This window comes from Thamnophis elegans, chromosome 17, assembly GCF_009769535.1.
Source record: "Thamnophis elegans isolate rThaEle1 chromosome 17, rThaEle1.pri, whole genome shotgun sequence".
Classification (NCBI taxonomy): Eukaryota; Metazoa; Chordata; class Lepidosauria; order Squamata; family Colubridae; genus Thamnophis; species Thamnophis elegans.
In genome coordinates this window covers 15,506,066-15,522,950 of record NC_045557.1, presented here as the reverse complement: position 1 = coordinate 15,522,950, position 16,885 = coordinate 15,506,066, and the positions used below count along the sequence as shown (strand labels likewise).

The 16,885-nt window shown below is 43.5% G+C and overlaps 1 long non-coding RNA gene across 1 annotated transcript; it reads left to right on the top strand.

The window, feature by feature from the left end:
* Positions 1-481: 481 nt before the first annotated feature.
* LOC116520065 lies at positions 482-16,819 on the top strand. The gene is made up of 3 exons (XR_004256716.1): positions 482-551; positions 16,066-16,261; positions 16,398-16,819. It is a non-coding gene; the product is annotated as an uncharacterized LOC116520065 (long non-coding RNA).
* Positions 16,820-16,885: the final 66 nt, after the last annotated feature.

Below are 16,885 nucleotides of genomic sequence, written 5' to 3'. Positions count from 1 at the left end.
TATTTTTTTAGATTATTAACACAATGAGTAAGAAAAAGAGGATGCATATTACAATACTATTTTTGCGTTGTATGAAAATTTCTGTTGCTCCATATACAATTTTTAGTCAAGCCCCCCCTCCCCCCCTCTTGTCCATGGTGTCCCCTCTTTACCAATCTGAAAATCTGGTCACCTTATACAAGACCTACAAGCGCTGCCTGGTGGGAACATGCCCCATTCTGAATTTTGCTATCTTTTTCCTTCCATTTTTCTATTGTATATGTTTTAACAAAATAGTTTCAATGATTTTATTGTTATTTTATTTGGGGGGCTTATTGGGGGGTTGTTTATGTTCTAATTTTAATGGCAGCTACATACATTGAATATATCACTAAATAAAATGTGGTAAACTGATTTCTTGACTTTGAAGTTTCAATTCCCCTCCCACAAAAGGGGAAGCCTCTTTACAGTGATAACTGTGGACACATTTTGAAAAGTTGGACAAAGTTTCTTTGAAATGTCTCACAAGATTGTTCTCCGACTCTGCTTCTCAGTGCTTTTCTTAAGAGCTGGTAAGTTGTTTTTACTGTGTTTCTAGCAGATTCAAACCAGAACTGAAATGAATGTTTTGTTTTTTGGATTCATCATAATTTTCAGATTAAAAGATTTAAAACTGTGGTGGAACTTTATCTCCACCCAAAAAGCTGAGTTGGAGAACCTCAAGAAAAAGGGAGATAAGTTTGAAATAAATTCTAGCACAAGAAATAGAAAACATTTTCTGCATTTTTTCTTTACAAAATATAAGAAACATATAGATAACGCCATTATTTATGTTTTGTGGGAATATGCTACTTAACAGTATAGTCTAAATTAAGAGGAGTAAAAATTCAATTTCATACCCAAAGATAATGCAGGTCCAGAGCAGTAAATAAACATTTCAAAGTCCCATTTCATTTCATGTAGTCAAATAACCACAAAACATTGAAAAAAACGAGAGGAACTGAAAAAGTTAAAAACAGGAAACAGATTTTTTTAAAAGCAAAAACCCCAAAGTTTGGAGAATACAGAAATAATTTTATAATCACCAAGAAATATATTGATTTAAAATATGCTAATATTTTAATCATCAAATGCATTTGTAAAGGTAGACAATTTTTAACAGCAGTTTCTTGGTTAGGGCCAGTGAGGGTTTTTTTAATACAATTTTTGTGTAAAGTGAAAATGCAGAAACAGTTTTTTGAACAGTAGCGGAAGGAAATAAAATAGCTCAAACTGCCAAATACCACAAAGACAAAAGTGAAGCACAAAAATATCTAAATGCTGAAAAGCAATTGAAATAATTGTAAAACTACTTTGGGATTGGATGCGGAAATGCTAACGCACTAAATTACCAAATTGTTAGGTTGAAATCCGAGTGTGTGTAATGGACCCTCTTCTGACCACCTTTTTGAATGCAGCGTCTGGGGCTTTCATGAGCCCCCTTACCAGGGGTGGTTGCAGGTGGTACGCCCTGGTATGGGCGTACCGGAGCCTGCCTGGAGCACCGGGTACCGTTCCGGGATGGTGCTCCGGAGGGCCCACCCACCTGCCCGAGCTCCTTACTGGTGCTTTAAGCCTTTGGCACTTCCATGCACACGCATGGCGCATACAGCACCTGTGCGATGCTCCGCCAAGCAGCTGGAGCGGCATGGAGACTTGTGGGGGCATCGCAGGCAGGTACGACGCATGCACGCGTCCATGTGGACAATGCCAGATCCGGAACCCACCACTGGCCCTTAACCATTTCTGGAGTGGTATTGGAATCAGAGTGAAGTTGGAAGATCCACCTCTGTTATTCTGTAAGGATCTCCTGCTTGAGCAAGGGGGCTGGACTAGAAGACCTCCAAGGTCCCTTCCAACTCTGTTATTCTGTAAGGGTCTCCTGCTTGAGCAAAGGGGCTGGACTAGAAGACCTCCAAGGTCCCTTCCACCTCTGTTATTCTGTAAGGATCTCCTGCTTGGGCAAAGGGGCTGGACTAGAAGACCTCTAAAGTCCCTTCCACCTCTGTTATTCTGTAAGGATCTCCTGCTTGGGCAAAGGGGCTGGACTAGAAGACCTCTAAAGTCCCTTCCACCTCTGTTATTCTGTAAGGATCTCCTGCTTGGGCAAAGGGGCTGGACTAGAAGACCTCTAAAGTCCCTTCCACCTCTGTTATTCTGTAAGGATCTCCTGCTTGGGCAAAGGGGCTGGACTAGAAGACCTCCAAGGTCCCTTCCACCTCTGTTATTCTGTTCTTAGTTTGCAACAAGGACAGTGTGGAAAAGATGCATAGAAGGACATACAATGGGAGGGAGGGAAAAATAAGGAGTAGCACATGAGTAGCCCCGTGAGCAGCATGTGATGCATCTTAGCCTGGAGCAAAGGCCACCCCAACAGACCACGCATGGTCTCATGGAGGCGTGTGGATCCATCTTTGGGGCCCTATTTATACTCACGTGGAGAACTAGAAAGAGAGCATGGAAATGCAATTGGATGGGGAATTTGGGGCTGTGGAAACGGGATCTTCAAAACGAAGCATTTCGGCTTTTTCTGATAAGACTCTGGCATATTTAGAGAACATAAGTTGCTGCAGATAAGCTACGAGGGGTTGCAGATGTGATGGGTGGAAAGAACTGCTTCCTTAGATTAGGGAACAAACAGGTTGCAACGAATTTCAAACTTAAGATCGTTTTCCCTTAACTGGATCTTAAATAAAAACATTCCACACCAATTGCCAGCATTAGTTTTAGGGCATTGGTATTCCTACAATAGAATAGAGCAGGAAGGGACCTTGGAGGTCTTCTAGTCCAGCCCCTTGCTCAAGCAGGAGAACCTATACTCTTTGTGTAGTTGCTGTCTAATTTCTTCTTAAAAGCCTCCAGTGATGGAGCACCCACAATTTCTGGTGGCCAGCTGTTCCACTGGTTAATTGTCCTCACAGCTAGGAAGTTTCTCCTTAATTCCAGGTTGATTCTCTCCTTGGTTAGTTTCCAACCATTGTTTCTTGTCCTGTCTTTCAGTGCTTTGGAGGATAATTTAACCAGGTCTTCTTGGTGGCAGCCCCTCAAATACTGGGAGACTGCTATGCTGTCTCCCCTAATTCTTCTTTTTCCCTTAGACTAGCCAGACCCAAATTCTGCAATTGTTCTTCATATGTTTCAGTCTCCAGGCCTTCGATCATCTTAGTTCTCTGCACTTTTTCCAAAGTCTCAAACTCTTTTTTGTAGTCCACGCAGTGACGTGCGGTGACGGTTACCGTTGGTGAGGCAAGACTGCAGCAGCGGCGAGAAGCAACGTCCCTGGCACTGTGTCCGACAGGCGTCTCGCATTTATGGCGGACATAAATGCGAGGCGCCTGTCGGACACAGTGGCGGGGGTGTTGCTTCTCGCCGCCATCGCGCTCCACCGCCTTGCCCCCCGCCTCCTCCAATGAACAATCCTGCAGCCAGCCCACCCACCCCTCGCCCGACCTGCTCCCTGCCTGGACTCACCACTCTTCTCCTCCTCCTCGTCCCCACTCGGTGCTGGGCTGGCTGCAGGCCGGGGCATCAGGATTGTTTGTCAGAGGAGGCGGGGGGGCAAGGCGGTGGAGCGTGACGGTGGCGAGAAGCATCTCAGATGGAGCCGGGACACCCGGAAGGCAAGCCGGCACTTCGGCATGCCTTTAAGTGCCAGCTTGCCTTCCGGGTGTCCTGGCTCCATCTGAGATGCTTCTCGCCGCCATCGCATTCCACCGCCTTGCCCCCCCCGCCTCTTCATTTTTTTTTTGTTTATTATTTATAGGCTGCCCTTTTCCCTGAGGGGACTCAGGGCGGCCTACAATTTATGGGGAGGGGAATACAAGACAAGACATGAGACAATACATAAGTAAAAATAGAACACAACATTCATTCATCATTCGGGTGGGGGCGGATTAGAATCTTTATCCCCAGGCCTGACGGGATAGCCAGGTCTTGAGGGCTGTGCGGAAGGTCTGGACGGTGGTGAGGGTGCGAATCTCCGCGGGGAGATCGTTCCAAAGGGTCGGAGCTACTACTGAAAAGGCTCTCCTCCGCGTAGTCGCCAGTCAACACTGACTGGCAGATGGAACTCGGAGGAGGCCTAATCTGTGCGATCTAATAGGTTGTAAGGAGGTAATTGGCAGGAGGCGGTCTCTCAAGTACTCAGATCCACTACCCTGGAGGGCTTTATGAGTGGTAAGTAGCACCTTGAAGCGCACCCGGAGATCAACAGGTAGCCAGCGCAGCTCGCGGAGGATAGGTGTTATGTGGGCGAACCGCGGTGCGCCCACAATCACTCATGCGGCCGCATTCTGGACTAGCTGAAGTCGCCGGATGCTCTTCAAGGGCAGCCCCATGTAGAGCACGTTGCAGTATTCCAGCCTAGAGGTCACAAGGGCCCGAGTGACCGTTGTGAGAGCCTCCCGGTTCAGGTAGGGTCGCAACTGGCGCACCAGGCGAACCTGGGCAAATGCCCCCCTGGTCACTGCCGACAGGTGATGGTCAAAGGTCAGCTGTGGGTCCAGGAGGACTCCCAAGTTGCGAACCCTGTCTGAGGGGTATAAAATTTGGCCCCCCAGCCTGAGTGATGGAACACTAGCCAATTTATTGGGAGGGAAACACAACAGCCACTCGGTCTTGTCTGGGTTGAGTACCAGTTTGTTAGCTCTCATCCAGTCCCTAACGGCTTTGAGACCCCGGTTCATCACGTCCACCGCTTCATTGAGTTGGCACGGGGCGGACAGATACAGCTGAGTGTCGTCCGCTTATTGGTGGTATCTTATCCCGTGCCTCCGAATGATCTCGCCCAGCGGTTTCATGTAGATGTTAAATAGTAGGGGGGATAAGACCGAACCCTGCGGCACCCCATATGTTAGGGGCCTAGGGGTCGATCTCTGCTCCCAACCAACACCGACTACGACCTGTCCGAGAGGTAGGAGGAGAACCACTGCAAAACAGTGCCTCCCACCCCCACCTCCCGCAGTCGTCGCAGAAGGATACCATGGTCGATGGTATCGAAAGCCGCCGTGAGGTCAAGGAGAACCAGGATGGATGCATGGCCTCCATCCCTGGCTCTCCAGAGATCATCGGTCAATGCGACCAAAGCGGTTTCTGTGCTGTAACCAGGTCTGAAGCCGGACTGGAAGGGGTCAAGGTAACTAGCTTCCTCCAAGGACCGTTGAATCTGGAAGGCCACCACCTTCTCAACAACCTTCCCAACAAAGGGGAGGTTGGAGACTGGACGGTAATTGTTGAGAATGGCTGGATCCAAAGATGGTTTCTTTTTTTTTTTTTTTAATTCTTTTTTATTATTATTATTATTATTATTATTATTTCGATTTAAAACAAGTACAATATCTTTCTTTACATGTTATAGAAAATGTATCAGTCAATCACAAATAAACTTTGGTACATCTCCTCCACAGTCAACAAACATAACACATATTAACTCAAATATTTTAACTCAGATATTCATACATATCACCATTGTCATATATCCATTTTCATTTGACTGTAATTATTATTTGAAAATATTGATAATAATAAAAATCTTAAACAATACATGCCCACACCAGTGGGAAAAGAAAAAATAAAAACAAAAAACAAAAAAGACAAAAAGAAAGGAGACAAAAAGAACAAAAGACAAGGCAGGGAGGGAAAAAAAGAAAAAAGAAAAAAAGAAAAAAACACAGGTTTATAATATATATATATATATATATATATATATATATATATATATATATATATATATATATATATATATATATATATATATATAAAAGTATATCAGCTGGTTACAATACGTTTTGGTGCATCTCTTCCATTAATTCATATTAATTCAAATATCTTAACTCAAATGTTTACCATATTGACATCATTATACCTCCACTTCTAGTTAACTACAATTATTTAAACGTCTTTCAACCTTAACTATGCCAAAAAGTTAATTCATAACTACATGCTGACATTTCATTTACTTGTTTGTAAAATCCTCCATTGACATCAAATCCTCATATCCTATTTTAACTGAATATCCATAATATTTAATACCAAGAATTCCATCCTCCATGCAATATAATTTATTATCATTCTCCCTTCTTTGTAGTTGTATCATATATCATAACATTTTCCCCATATTAATTAATATTTAACTATATATATTTTATTTTATTTTTTAGTAGTGATAATTATTGTGATTATCACAATATTGTAATATAAAGGTTATTATTTATGTGTAGCCCAAAAGTATTTCCAACCTTCCTTTCTCATATCCAATTATTATTTATCATATCAACTCCACATTATATACATTACTATCAATATCAATTATTATTCAGCTATATCTATTACAAATAAGAGTAATCAGATTTAGCTAATTTTAAGTTGTATTCTTCCATCTGTCAGCCTATGTCTCTCCAATAGCAAAATCTTCTCAATCCTATTGCCATTAGTTGAATAAATTTACCAATTGTTTTTATAAGCAAGTCCAAAACAGGGATATCTTCGCACCTTTTTGCTCAGAATGTCACTGATGAGATAATAATGTTGTCTCAGGCTTGTAAAACTTTTCAAATTGATTTTAATTCTCAAGGGTGGAGTTTTCATTTCTCCTGCGCTCTGTCTCTTAAAATGAATCTTCTTTATAGCTCCCCCCCCTTTCCAGCATGGCATTCCTTTCTTCCTCTGAGATAGACCAGACGTCATTTCTCACATTTTCCACTTGTATTTCAGGAACATTCAAACATTCAACCTTCTCGCCTTTTCCTTCATATTTTAAAGTCAAGTAATCCAATTTTTTTTCAAATTTTTGGAATGAATCAAACAGCTTTCGAAATGCAGAAAGAAGAATCTGGAGGGAGCCCTTAGGAATATATTCCGACGCCATGTTGTGTCGTAGTTAGAATTTGCAAGTAAAAACACGCTGGAAGCTGTGCGATTTTATCTGATCTTAAACACAGCCAAGCAATAAAAGTGTCAGATCGTGAAGGGCTAATTAGTAGAAGGTTAGCTTTACAACCCACTTGGAAAGAGTCAAGGGGGGGAATGTCAAAGAATTCCTTGAAGTGTTTAAGAAATAAAGTAACCACCAGCCATAAAGCCATTAAAAAAAAAAGACCAATTTGCCGCTAAGTTCTTCTATTCTTTGGTTTCAATTAGCTTAAATTTTTAGTGCGGACCGTCTCTCTTTGAATAATAAAATCAGCTTACCAGATGACATCACTTCTACCATTCTTAGGGGCAACCTGCAGTTTCAGTTAGCATACAGCTAATCCAAAAAGGAATTGGCAGGAGGGGTTAATACCAAGCCCCCCCCCCCCGAGACTTTGCGAACGTCTCTGAGGTCACTGGGTCTCCCCTCACCTTTCACTGTCGTCTCCGGGACAGCTAGGGTCCATGACCCGTCCAAAAATCCTTCGGAATAGGGGAATTTCAGGAATAGCCTGAAACTCCGTCTTCTCACTGCTAAGCCCCGCCTTCTTCCCAAAGATGGTTTCTTCAGGAGGGGTCTCACCACCGCCGCTTTAAGTGCGGCGGGGAAGTGCCCCTCCCAAAGGGAGGCGGTAACGACCGCCTGGATCCAGCCTCGTGTCACCTCACTGCTATTGGCAACCAGCCAGGAGCGACACGGGTTCCAGTACACAAGTGGAGGCACTCACAGCTCTTATGGCCTTGTCCACATCCCCAGGGGCAACATCCTGAAACTCAACCCAGAGATGGTCTGCCAATTTATCCCCTTGTGCCTCGGCTGGATCTGCAAAAGTGGAGTCCAAATCCGACCGAAACTGAGCAACTTTGTCCGCTAAGAACTGGACATAATCCTCAGCCCTACCCTGCAAGGGGTCCCCCGTATCCCTCCTATTTAGGAGGGAGCGGGTTATCCTAAACAGGGCGGCTGGGCGGGACTCAGCGGACGCAACCAAGGTGGCAATATACGTTCTTTTTGCCGTCCTCAGTGCCCTGATGTATTCCTTGGTGCAGGTTGTTAAGAATGCTCGGTTCGAGGGCTTCCTGGGAGGAGCTTGCTGGTGGTGGCAGCAAAAAATCAGCTGCCTCCGAATTCCTGGCTACGTACCTGTTTAGAGGATCTTCCATCTGACGTCTTATCAGGTTTTCTTATCCTTCAGGCAAGAAGGAAAGAAGAAACTGTTTTGCTGGCAAATGCTCTTCGATTTTTGCAGCTTTTGTGCTTGCAAGGAAAGGGGGGCTAGCCCAAGGCAGAACGGCTGTCCATGCTGGGAATTTCAAACTGCCTTGTGCAGGGACAAAGTAAGTCTCCCCCACTCTGTTCTAAGCTTTGTTCGATTTATTCTTATCACGAGCTGGATCCGTTCACTGTGGACAATAATTGCTTATCAACATTTTAGCTTCTTTTCTTTTTCTCCTCCGAAAAATTATTTACTCAGAGGCTTCTAAAATGGCGCCGAGCAGGCTGGCCTCTCCGGTAATAACGAACACTTTTTGCTAACTCTCACAAAAATTCAAAACAAAAGAGATTGCTTATCATTTGTTTTGGTTTCACAATAGAAGAATTTTACTCCTTCATTAACCTTGCTTATTTGGAAGTTAAATGGTGATGAATCTGCTGAATGGTCTTGTTACAATGTTTACTCACTGAAAGTTTTGCCAAGCCTTAAACTTCAAAATAAAAGCCTCTTTACTTAAAGCTGCCAATTCAGGCAATAGAGTTTTATTAACTGCAGGCAGATAAATTTTGAAATGGCTTCAAAACCAAATATTAACTTGAAGTCGTCACCCTCTACTTCCAGGGGCACATCCTCAGTGCCTGGCACAAAGCTGCAGCCTCCGCTTCCTACACCCCCTGCTGGGGATGTGTTAACGAAAGAATTTTTCCTGAGTAATCTAAGCGAGGCTCTCAATGCACAGACAATTAAAATGGAAGATAAGTTTAGAGATAATAGAGAGGAGAGAAAAGAGGAAATAAAAGAAATGAAAGAAGAAATTAAAAGTGAAATAAAAGGACTTAAACAGGAGCTGTATGAGAAATTTGATGCTAAGGTTGATAAAATTAGAGACGACATGCTGAGTCTTGTAACTGTATTAACAGAACATATTTCTGGAGTGGAAGATACTCTAGAGGTTCTTAATGATGCCAATGCTAACTTAACAGTGAAAACAGAGGTGGTGGAACAAAAAGTGGAAAATGCTGAAAAAGAAATTATTATGATACAGTACCGACAAATGGAGTTCGCATTAAGAGTAAGGGGGCTGCGTGAGGAGAAACAGGAGAACCTGAAACAGATCCTATCGGAAGCTTTTGACCGCCTGATGGGAAGACCAGGGACCAATCAAGACTGGCGAATTGACAAAGCTTACCGCGTTAACTCCTGGCTGGCAAAGCAGAAGCAGCTTCCTCGAGACATCGTTATATATTTTACTACAAGAGAGTTTAGAAATATGGTACTGCAAGCATCTTATAATACTAAGCTTCAAATTGGCGGTCAAGACCTGGCTGTTTTGAAAGAGATACCACCTCAAATGTTAAGAGCCAGGAGGGACTACACTTTTTTGGTCGAAGAACTCAGAAATCGTCAGATACAGTATAGATGGGATGCACCATTTGGCATCATATTTACATTTGATAAGCAAAGATACCGCCTCAACTCTGTATGGAAAGCCCGAGATTTTTATTATAATATATTGAAGGCCGGACACCCTGCACCATCTGGACCTAGAGAAAGACCACAAGAAGGACAGGATAGACAGCAAACTACACAACCACCAGACAAGATGGAGCATCTCTCTTCTCTAGAAGTGCAAGGTGCTATGGAACCAAGACCTAGCCGCATGACTACTAGACGTATGGAGAAACAAGCTAAAAAGCAACAGCATCAACAATCATCGGCCATCGATCAAGGATCCACAACAACAAATCTGGAAGCAATGGGAGGAGCTAGACCTAAGGTTAAACAGGCCATGCAGGAAGCTCTAAAAATGCTTCAACCAACCAAAGATGACAACTAAGATTTTAACATGGAATGTCAACGGACTGAACTCTCCACAGAAGAGGAAGAAAATATTTCATTATCTCAAACAGTTTAAGAACGATGTAATTTGTTTGCAAGAAACTCATATCAAATCAACTGATCAAAAATATTTGATCAACTCAAAACTTGGTCAACATTTTGTAGCTTCTGCTATGGAAAAGAAGAATGGTATAGTTGTATACTTAAGAAAAGACATGAAAGCTGAATTAATAGAAGCAGATCCCTTCGGAAGATATATTGCTTTAGACTTAATCTTAGAAGGGAAAAAGACATTACTTTTGGGAATTTATGCTCCCAATCAACAGCAAGATAGATTCTATAGAAATCTTCATGCCAAATTAGTACAATGGGACTATAGTTCCTGTATACTATTGGGTGACTGGAATGGAGTGATAGACACTAAGAAAGATAAGAAGATTTCCCGCCTAAATACCAAGATGCGAGCAAAGTTACCCAAATCTTTCTTTGACATTATGGATGATTTTGAATTGAGAGATATTTGGCGAGAAAGAAATGCAGAGGAATGTGACTTCACTTTCTTCTCGGACAGGCATCAATCCCTCTCAAGGATTGATTTTATTCTAACCACTAATGATTTGCTTTCTAGGGTCAAGAAAACAAAGATTGCAGCTAGGATCCTTTCGGACCATAACCCAGTTTGGATGGAGTTGGGAAGGGTAGTGCAGGCAAGAAGGTCTTGGAGATTGAATGAAAACTTATTTAGATATGAAAAGTATATTAATGATTGTAAAAAATTATTATCTGAATATTTTGTTTTGAATATGAATAAGGGTACATCTATGGAATTTGTATGGGACGCAAGCAAAGCGTATATGAGAGGAGTTTTGATGAATATAAATAAAACACATAGAAATAAGCAAGGGTTAAAACGAACAGAACTGGAAGAGGAAATTAAGAGAAAAGAGCTGGAGTTAACAATGAACCCAGACGATACAAAGGTTAAGGAAGCTATTAACATATTAAAATCTCAATTTGACATGTTGATCTCTGACCAGGTGGCTACTAATCTATTATATGCAAAACACAATACTTTTTGTAATGCAAACAAACCTGGCAGATGGTTAGCTTATCAGATTAGGAAAAAAGGAAAACTCGAAATATATCTAAACTGATTTATAGAGGGAAGGAGGTGTTTCAACAGGAAGAGATTCAAAAGGCTTTCTGGGAATTTTTTACAGAACTGTATAAAGGGGATAAAATTAGTGGTTTAGACATAGACAAATATTTAGACAAAGAGAAAATACCTTCAGTTAGAGAAGAACACAGGCAAAAATTGAATCAACCAATAACCTCGGGGGAAATCCTGCAGGTAATTAAGCAATTAAAGTCAGGGAAAGCACCAGGTACAGATGGCTTGACAGCGGTTTACTATAAAAACTTACAGTTAGAAATGGTAGAACCTCTTAGAGAATTATTTAATATGATTCAAACGGAAGGTAAAGTCCCTCCATCTTGGAAGACAGCGTTTATATCTTTGATACCCAAAGAAGATCAGGATACTACTCAACCCAAAAATTATAGACCTATTTCATTACTGAATGTAGATTATAAAATTTTTACTAAAATATTAGCAAATAGGTTAATGTTGGTCACTCAACAATTGATACATACGGACCAAACAGGTTTTATACAAGGGAGACAGATGAAAAGTAATGTTAGATTAATTATTAATGCATTAGAATATTTGGGAAAGAACAATCAGATCCCTGCTGCGTTTATATTTTTGGATGCTGAGAAGGCCTTTGATCGAGTTAACTGGCAATTTCTGTTGATGATACTGCAAAAAATGCAGATAGGAGATAATTTTTTACAGTCAATTAAAGCAATATACCAACAGCAAACAGCACAAATCATAGTCAATGGAAGTCTAACAGACTCTTTTCAAATTGGAAAAGGTACAAGACAGGGCTGCCCTTTGTCCCCATTATTGTTTATTATAACTTTGGAAGTATTGTTGAATAAAATACGGGGCTTGGATGGTTTAAAAGGGATCAAGATTAGGCAGCAAGAATATAGAGTCCGCGCTTTTGCAGATGATTTGGTTATAATATTGGAACAACCGCAGGAATCCAGTATGGTTTTAATGAATATGATTAATCAATATGGTCAAGTGTCGGGCTTTAAAATAAACTTAGGAAAAACCAAAATATTAGCTATAAATATGAATATTAAACAAAAGGAAGAATTAGGAGTGATGCTAGGATGTGAGGTAGTTAAAAAAGTCAAATATCTTGGAGTTAACATTTTAACTTCAAATGGGAAATTATATAAGCATAATTATGAACCACTTTGGCATAGCATACAGACAGAGATGAAAAAATGGGAGAAATTGCACCTATCTTTGCTGGGCAGGATAGCGGCAGTGAAAATGAACATTCTACCAAAATTTTTATTTCTCTTCCAAATGTTACCTATACTAAAAAAAGATGCGAACCTTTTAGAATGGCAGAAGGGTATTAACAAATTTGTGTGGGCAGGAAAGAAGCCGAGGGTAAAGATGAAAATAATGCAAGATGCACGTGAGAGAGGAGGATTGAAACTACCTAATTTAAAACTATATTATGATGCAGTGGCATTATCTGTAATTAGTGATTGGATTCACTTAACCAATGATAGAATATTGAACATAGAGGGACACGATCTGCTATTTGGTTGGCATGCTTACCTGTTATTCAACAAAAAATTGGATAAGAACTTTAAAAGTCATATTTTAAGAAATGCTTTATTGCGGGTCTGGAAGAAATACCAATATAAATTAAATGACAAGATACCCATGTGGGCAATTCCTAGACACGCAATTGAAAATATGAATACAGCACAAAAACAGGACAGAATTACTTACAGACAGCTTCTTACCTCGGAAAGGGGGGTATTACAATTAAAATCTTTAGAGGTATTAAAAGAGGACAAGGTAGTTCAAACATGGTTCCAGTATGGGCAATTACAGGCTAGGTGGAAAATAGATCAAAAAATTGGTTTTATTCAAGTTGAGGATAATCTGTTTAAACAAATAAGAGATCAAAGCTTAATGCATATAAAGAGGATATATAATGTATTAATACAGATGGATTCAGAAACAGAATTAGTTAAAGATTGTATGATAAAATGGGCTCAAAATATTGAGGAACCAATAATGTTGGATACATGGGAAAGAATCTGGGTAAGAAATGTGAAATTTACACAAGCTCAAAATCTGAGAGAAAATTTTTACAAGATGTTCTATAGATGGCATTTAGATCCTAAAAAGTTGGCTTCTATGTATCCGAATGTACAGCCTAAATGTTGGAGGTGTGGTTCTCTCGATGCTACATATTATCATATATGGTGGACTTGCCAAAAGGTTAAGGCATTTTGGATAAAAATATGGTGGGTCATGCAAAATGTTTTTAAAAGAAGGATAAAGTTTAGTCCTCAGTTATTCTTACTAGGTATATGTACTGACTTTACAGTGGTAGAGACCAATTTGACTTTGCACCTGATAACTGCAGCAAGACTGTTGGTGGCGCAATATTGGAAGAAGGAAGACTTGCCTACAATCCAAGAATGGACATTGAAAGTAACAAACTTAGCGGAAATGGCTAAAATATCGGCATATCTCAAAGATCATTCAAATGAGAGATATAAACGAGACTGGAAAAAATGGATTGACTATATACAAAATAAATACGGGACTAAGAAATTCCAGTTAGCCTATGCTTAAGATCAGAAATGATTTAAACTGTTAAAAGTTAGTTCAGTAAGAAGAAGCTAAGGTCAATCTAGAATGTCATTAATTTCTTTATTTCTTTTTTCTCAATAGATTTTAGACTGTGTTTGTTAAAAATCCATACCGGGTACGGGTTCTGGGAAGTCGGGGGGGGGAAGGAGGAGGGGGGGTGGGGGGTGGAGGGAGGGAGGGGTACACACAACAAAAAAAAATTGTACTTCAATGTTTTAATGATTGACAAATGATATATTTGTGTTTTTTTTTCAAAGAAAAATAAAAAAGTTTTGTTTAAAAAAAAAAAAGAATGCTCGGTTCGATTCGGATTTATCGGACCTCCATAGGTGCTCTAGGCGTCTCCTCCGGCGCTTCCTCTCCCGGAGCTCCTCGGTGAACCAAGGAGGCCTCAGGGATCCGCCGACCCGGAGGGGCCGTAGTGGCGCAATCCGGTCAAGGGACTCCGATGCTGCCGAGTGCAAGGCAGCAACCAGAGTCTCCACTGAACTGTGGGCGAGAGTATCAGGAATAACCCCAAGCTCCATCTGGAACCTCAAAGGGTCCATAAGTCGCCTGGGGCAGAACCCCCTGGTCGGTTTCTCCTCCCTACAGTGGGGGTTTGGCCTCCGAAAGTCAAGCCTCAGTAGGCAGTGGTCTGACCACGACAGGGGTATGATCTCATTACCCCTCAGACCAAGATCACAAGTCCACTGCTCCGAGAGGAATACGAGGTCGAGCATGTGACCCGCTGAATGGGTTGGGCCCCGAATTACCTGGGTCAAGCCCATGGCCATCATGGAAGCCATGAACTCCTGCGCCCCGTCAGAGTGTTCACCGAGCGAAGGCAGATTAAAGTCCCCCAGGACCATAAGCCTGGGGAACTCAATTGCTAGCTCGGCTACTGACTCGAGGAGCGAGGGGAGGGCTGCTGCAACGCTGTTGGGAGGCAGGTACGTTAGCAGCAAACCCACTTGACCCTTGAGGACCAACTTCACCAGCAGGGACAAGCTCCAGAGCAGGGATCCTACGAGGTGCTAAAGACTCCCGGATAACAATAGCCACACCGCCACCCCTTCCCTGGGCTCTCGGCTGATGAAGCACCTGAAATCCATCTGGGCACATCTCTACGAGGGGGACTCCTCCCTCCATGCCCAGCCAGGTTTCAGTAATACATGCCAGATCTGCCCTCTCGTCTAAAATTAAGTCCCGGACGAGGGGAGCCTTGTAAACAACAGACCTGGCATTTAGCGACAACAGCCTGAGACCAGGGTCCTGATTACTCACGCCATCTGGCCTTGGAGTGGGACTCATAGGGCCGGAAGGAGGGATCTCTGTGATGTAGCGAGCCCTCCTTCCCTGGTAATGGCCAGCCCTAAAGTCCCTGCCATATCTGCCCCTCCCTGTTATGACCGTAATGCTCCGACCCACTCCCGTGGCCGTGGTCCCCCCAACCACCCCGGCAACCCCCGCATTCCCCGGCAGGTCCTCCGAATCAAACATACTCAGCCGCTCACACAAGCAGTCCCCACATGATAATTAAAAACACATACGAACAATCCTGCTGACCCAGCCTGCAGTCAGCCCACCCACCCACCCCTGACCTGCTCCCTGCCTGGACTCACCGCTCTCCTCCTCCTCCTCCTCCTCCTCCTCCTCCTCCTCCTCCTCCTCCCCACTCGATGCTGGGCTTTAAAGGGGTCTCCTCTCCCCAGCCAGCCAGCCCACACAGCCAATTCCTCCCCCCACCACCACTGTGTCGAACAGGCCAGGTGTCTCGCGTTTATGGCGGACATAAATGCGAGACACCTGGCCTGTTGAAACACAGCGGCGAGAACGTCCCTGCCGCTTCCGTGCTCCGCCGCCTCGCCCCCCTGCCTCCTCCGACCCCACCGCTGTGAAGAAAGAAAGAAAAAACGCACACAAACCTCACAATAAAAAATTAAATTTTTTATTAAATTACAAATTACAAATTAAATTACAATAAATTTGAACCCCCCTCTCCCTCCGTCCAATCCACCTTTTCCAGCTGTGGAAACTCTCTCAACTCTCCTCTTGTCCGCCCAACGTAAGCGTGCTCTTAAGGCATGATTCGCTGCTCCCCGATCAGGAGGCGGGAGAATCAGTGCCTCTTTTGCATATGAAAGTGTTCGCTTGTTAACTCCGCCTTAACTTTTAAAAGGCGAAAAATTCCTTAAGCAAAAGAGGCCCCGAGTTCTCTGGCCTCCTCCCATAGTTAACACTGAGAGCAGAAACCAAGCCACTGTGACTTTGAATCTGGTAGCAACCACCCTGGCTTTAATTATTTAAAAAAAATTATTTAAAATTCTTCCTTTCCCTCAGGAGACTGGTGAGGCCCCGCCTCCCCTGCCTCTAGTGACTGCACGTCCCTGGTTCTAGCGGGTCCCTTTCTCTCCTTTGGGGGAACGACAAGGAGGCGGTGCCTGGAGAGGAGGGGCTGGGAAATGGAGCGCCTTCACTTTCGGAACCAGAGAGCTGACGGAAGGAGCGGTTTGCTTCGGAGGCGGAGAAACCGGAAGTAAGTAGAGGCTGATGGGATGGAGTGGCAGCCTGGGAGGGTCTCCTTTGGGTCCTCGGGAGGGGAGGCCTCGGCCTGGGCCTCTCCTGCGGTGAAGGGGACGCCGCCGTGACCCGCCTCTCTTTCTCCCCTGCAGGACGACGGAGGAGCCCGGCGGGGGAGGGAAGGAAGGAAGCGCCGCCCGAGAAAAGGAGGAGAGCGGGCCCCTCGGAGCAGCCCCGGGAGACAGCGGGGAAAGGCCGGGGGGCTCCGGAGCTGCAGGAGGGATGAGCCCAGCGGGAGCCCGGGAAAGGCGGCTGCCTGGAGGGCGATGCGGGGAGGAGGAAACGGGGGGAAACGCCGAGACGGGCCTGGAGGGCGGAGGGTCCTTCGGAAGACCCCGAAATCCCCAAAGGATCCAGGAGGAAGAAGAGAGATATCAGTGCCCGGAATGTGAAAAATTCTTCAAGAGAAACAAGTATCTTCGAAACCATCTAAAGGCCCATTCAGGAGAAAAACCTCATAAATGTCTGGAGTGTGGAAAGAGCTTCAGTCAGAGGAGCAGCCTTTATAGACATCAAAGGATCCACACAGGAGAAAAACCTCATAAATGTCTGGAGTGTGGAAAGAGCTTCAGTTGGAGGA